Below are 6,000 nucleotides of genomic sequence, written 5' to 3' on the forward strand. Positions count from 1 at the left end.
AGACAGTTACATGGGTGGAGCTAAGAGGTGAAATAAATAAGGTAGCAGAGCTCAAGTATAGCTCAAGTCGTGTGCTCTCGAAGGAAACCAACCTAGTTACTGCTCACACCCTCAGCCTCTAATGCATCGGTGGATTCATTAAATATTCCTATCCTTATGCTTGTTCTCATAAAATAATATATCCAATCTATTGCTTTTTTTATTGAGGTTCAATTTGGGCAGGTTTTTTGGGAGATGCTCAGAGTCTTAGGCAGAACCTTTGTAATAAATGTAAGCGCTAACCTCATGTGCTTGTTGTTAGAAGTCTTGTTGTTGCTTCATACCTGAATACCTCAAGCAACCCTTTTCCCATCGGCTTCTTCTGGCAACTCCACACCCCTCAGCTAGCTGGGAAATGTAGTCCCTAAGGCACAAACTACAGCTTCTCTTTGTTCAATCAGATGTTCACACTACAACCTCAGAGGGAGCTAATGCCCAGCCTGGTGTTTTCAGTAGCAACGCTGTTTATAATAAAGCTCAAGAAGCAACATTTCACCTTGTGTACTCGCATCCTGTCCACTCTGAAAGAAAAAAGGAGACAGTTGTTTAGTACCTATAAAATGAGTGACTTTGAATTGAACTGATACCAAATAGCCCTCCATAAGAGAGAGTACAGAGATCAAGAGGCAGCTATAGTCTGATGTTTCCTCAGACCAGAGTAAAGAACCCTGAGGGGAAATGTCAAAACCAAAGAGGATAAAGAGACAAAATGTCAGAATCTTTCAGCAATAATATAAACAAACTGCACTGACAGGTAATTTGAATCTGCTATTTTTATCCAAAATGTGTGAAATCGCTGCACAAATATCATGTTATATTTTATCTTTCAAATAGCCAAAACCAAAACATGGTAAAAATATTTATTGTACTGAGTAAAATGTTAGATCACTGTGATATTTATTTGAAAGTGCATCATTCCATTAACAACAGAAATTAAAGTCAATTTTGGGAATTATATGTAAATATGCAATTTAACCGCTATCTAATTGGTTGGAATTTTAAAAAGCTATGAAATTTGCTAATTGTTGTATGCAGTGACAAGGCTTGATGCTGTTAACATAGCAAGGTAATAATATCTCTCTAAACTCGTGTTTAAGACAAAATGATGTGCAGTAATAAGTCTTTTTATCCACTAAAGACAAACCAGTGCAATATATTTTTGCTGCATTTTTCCTACTTTCCATACTACTAATTTAATTTAAAAATATAGAAAGTCTGCGGTACAACTAATTATATGTTAGTGCTACTATTGCTATGTGCCAAATGTGCAGCAGTCATATTTGAATTTGAAGTTGATACTGTTTACCTTAAAGCCAAAACCTGATGTAAGAATAACGTCACACCCAATGCATTTGTGTTCCAGTTTAAAGTAGGAAAATGATTGGGATTAGCTAACTGTAGTGCTTAGCAACTGGGATCATTACTCTTAACAACTTAAGTGGCTTAACAACATACTTCTCTGCATTGTATTCATTCAGACACTGCAGCAACATGTTCACTAAAATATTCTTAAAGTATGCAACGAATCTGATATATATGGAAGCCCATAGATATAGAAACAAACAGAAATGCAAACAAACAATTACTTCTGATGTTTTCACCAAGTATTTCCTTTCATTGTCATGCTGGATTTTGAGGCCAGATATGAGCTAAGATTTATGTTCAGTTGCAAGTAACCAAAGAAAACTGATAGGACATGCTAGTTGTTGTATTCCTTGACCAGAGTACTATTGTTACCAATATGCAGTAACTATGAATTTTTATGTGTTGTAAGTTTAAAGCCCTAGGAACAAGTTTACATACAGATGTTATATTGCACTTTGTATTTGTCTACTTTATTAATGAGAAACAATCAGTTGTGTGCAACAATCGCTAAAAATTAGCTCTAGAAGAATTGTTTTGACTTTTGGCAGCTAATTGAAGTTTTAAAATAAAATAATAATGTGTCTACTCTAAGCAATATCAATTTCATGTATCTAGTGTGAAAGGTCACATGACCAGACCTCTTTACTTCCCGCCTGTAACGCTGGAGGTAAATGTCTGTTACAAACCTGTACAAGAGGAAGTCAGTAAAATATTTAAATAAACAAATATAAATGAAATATTTTGAACATTTTTTCTTTCAAGTGTCTTCTACTGACATGTAAAGGAAATTGTATCCCTTCATTCATCTTTTGATCATAAGAAGAGTGAATGTAAGCATGGCAACAATTGTTGCCGCTAGCATAATACATAGACAGCACTATGCTATGTGCCCATAGCTTTGCTGTTTATTCTGTATGCCTTTCTGTTCCCACACAGCTTAAAACCATCAGATATTTTAGATCTTCTAGACCTGAAGGAACCTCAAAATGATGTCTTCTACATCCCACAGTTGAAACCCTCCCCAATTTTACCCCCCCAAAAGGCGATCCTTTCCACAGAGTGTGGCCTATGCACTGAGTGACTGCTACAAGATGACGCTACGCCTGAAACTAGTTTAGGACCGGACCAAGGTGTAGCGCTTGGTCTGGTGGAATTGGGAGAGTTTCCTCCCCGATGCAGATTTGTTCATACTAACATTTTCACCTGACTTTGCCTCATTGATGAAATGACCAAACGAGGTCAAAGGTCACTCGGCACATTGAGACTTTGACATTGGCTGGATGTGGCATTGAATCTTTATGTATCTAAAACATTTCTGAACACTCTAGTAACCATTCTTTGTTATAACAGGTTATGCATGTCATGGTTTTTCTTATTTTTTATATATATAAATAGGCCATATTTGTGTAATTTAGACTACCCAGTTTCCCACCGGCAACAATTGTTGCAGAGTATAAAACCTACATTTTCACTAACATAACCAACATAAAATGTAGTAATTCATAAATATCATGTGTTAGGGACGTCCAAGGATTGAAATGCATGAACTTATTTTGCAGGAAATAATTTGGGATTAAACGGGTTAAATGCAGATGTGCTTTGTTTTGTTTTTAGGATTGTCGCACCAAGCCAAATTGTTCCAGCAGTGAGTTGGAAAACCAGTGGGATTCTTAAAAGTGTTGCACTTAGTGGCTTAGCTAACCATTGTTAACGATACTATCTAATAATTACCTATTTCTCAGCAGGTTGTGTATTCAAAAGCCAAGATTTTTACCTGCAGGAGTCACATAAAATTTTGAAAATGGAGGTGATAATTAGTCTTTCTCACTCTGAACTCTTATTTCAGAAGGTGTTTTCAGGTTTTCCTTTGTTAAAGTTAAACATTTTGATGTCTGAGTACAATTGCTTTGCACCATACAGCCTGACTTTCAGACTGGAATATTCATCTTAAGGAGGCATTGTAGTTTACTTTTCTGACTTGGAACTTGGAAAATGTGACGTCCAGGAACACATAAGATCATAGGAGGAGTAACATCTCTGCAGGTTCTATTGGTCGATACGGCACACGTAAAGGTCTCTGCTTGCAGTATGTTTCCTTCATCAGTGAAGGGCTCTCTTAATTGTGCTCATTGCAGACGAGCACCGTCACAAACTTTCCTCTTTACTGTATGCATGACTTAAAGTGCCCCATTGTGAAGTTAATATTATGTTGCATGAGCCAGTGAAAGGCAACCAGACCTCTCAGGACACTGCTGTTCAAAACAAAAGAGCTCAGTGTGCCCCTACTAGTTCCTCCAATTATCGGGACCCCTCCCCCGCTTAGTTCTGACCTTTGCTCTTTGTTGGGCCCCATTTTGCTCTTCCCCAGAACACTGAAATTCCACGAGTGAGGTCAGGTCTTTGTGCCCAAGAAAATTAAGGTGAAATTAACCTGCTTGTACTTCACATCTTTTCTCCTAAAGTCCCTGAACCCAGCAGGTAAGGAGCCCTGTGCACTAAAAAGGTTTTTTCTTAGTTGGCTTCAAGTGACTGCTGCTGCACAATATTCCATATTTTTTTTAAAACAGAAGTCACTGGGAACACAAAGGGGCTTTTCTTTAGATGACTATTACTTTCTGTGCTCTTACAGCTTTCAGTAGCTTAAATAAAGTTTTTTTTTTTTATTCCTGGGAGTGGAAAGTGTGGTAAATAGAGTGGCTGGCAGAAATAGAGGGAGGGAGTTAAACTTACCACATCACATCTCTTTTCCACCTTCTTTACCCTGACATTTGCTGCGTCTCCTACCTGCCGAATGGACAAGGTGCTCACACGTTTGTGTTTGTTTTCCTGCAGGTCACTTGAATTTTAGTCAAATGAAGCATAAAAAAATAGACAGGAAATGATCTCACAAACAACCTTCTTCTCTTTGATTGCTCCTATTTTCCATTTGCAGAGAAAGTGAGTAATGCTCTCTGCTAAGCCTGCTGCACTGTTCTGCCAACGGGTTTCCAGCAGGGACTGCTGTTCTTGTGATTTTAACATTGAGGATTTCTGTGGTGTTTTGACTTTCTGGAGCAGTGTTACTTGTGCATGTTGCTGCTCATGAAAATTTTTGTCATTTCAGGTGGACAGTTTTTTGAGGAAGATCATTCATCTCTGTCTTTTTCTGTATTTAATGTGACATTTAGCTTTTACAGGTCAAGCAAAAGCCAAACAAATTTCTCCAGGGAAAAAATATAACAATTTTAAAAATAGATAACATTTGTTCAGCCTACCTTGAAAAGATTTTCCAAATATATCCGTTTGTGAATGTCTGTGGTCCGCATTCCTTTTCAGGTGACCTCAGAGATTTACTTACAGACTTCAACTCTCTGTTTCCAAAATGTTACTTTTCTTTCTTTCTACCAAAGCCATTCCTTTGTGGCTCACTTTGAAGTTGAAAAACAAAATCTCAAATATCTGAAGGTCTGTTAATGATTTCCTCTTTCTTGACAATTTCCATCTGATGAAATTATCCCCAGAGCATGATGCTGCTACCTCCATGTTTCAATGTGAGCGTAGTGTTCATTCTGAAAGTGTAAAGTTCTGTTTCTCTGTCATCTATGGCCCAAAATGTCCAGTTGGATCTATTCAGAACATAAACCATTCTCTTTTAAGGTACTGGGAGGTCTTAGGATGTTTTCTTTCAAAGAAAACGCTTCTTTCTTCCCTCCTTTCTACATCCAGAAACATGGAGAATGCCGCAGATTACTGCCACACACAACCACCACTAGTAAAAACAATATGCTACAGCTTCTTCAGTGCTACTTTCCATCTTGTATGTTCACTAACTTTAGGAAAACACCCGGTGTTGTAGCTGTGCTCTCGTGTTTTTCCCAAGTAGTTTTCAGTTTTCATTGGTGTGTGTCGATATGCGATTGTCTAAAATTATTTTTAGTCTTCCCCCGCCTGATACTTTTGTACAATGAGATTATTTTTGCACTTCACACCACCAACCATGGCTTCTGCTAAATGATGGAAATGTCAGCAAGATCCTGTTAATACAGCTGAACTTCAGGTTCTTTAGATTCTCTATAATTGATGGCAACCTAAGGATAGTAAAACCTTAAATATGTGCACATTTTTACAACCAGATCATTTTTATTTCTTACTTTACCCTATGATAAGTTTGTTTTTCAGTTGAATTATAAATGGATGTTAGTCATGTTAGATGGAAAGATTCTGGAAAATATTTGTCATGCTTTGATTTTTAAAGAGGTGTGGTTACACCTAGAGAGCAACAATATATTTGAATTAAAATCATTAATTGTGTCACCATGGTTCAACAACCAGAGGAACATATTCAACATATGAAATGCCAACATAAAGAAGAAGATAAACAGTCAAAAAAACCAGCTTTTACCCTGAACCCAACCCTTTGATCTCTATGGCTAATTACACTCCTCGTAATTATATTCCAGCTAAATGTGGGGTGAATGACAACACAAGGCCTGGAGGCTTCTTCGGAGTCTGTAACATTTCCAACACAACGAGATTAAAGCTGAAACAGAGAGCATTTGATTTCTCAAAGCTTTAAAAGTGGAGAGCCAAAAAATGGAAAATAGTGTCAACGTAGCC

This window comes from Xiphophorus maculatus, chromosome 20 (genome assembly GCF_002775205.1).
Source record: "Xiphophorus maculatus strain JP 163 A chromosome 20, X_maculatus-5.0-male, whole genome shotgun sequence".
Classification (NCBI taxonomy): domain Eukaryota; kingdom Metazoa; phylum Chordata; class Actinopteri; order Cyprinodontiformes; family Poeciliidae; genus Xiphophorus; species Xiphophorus maculatus.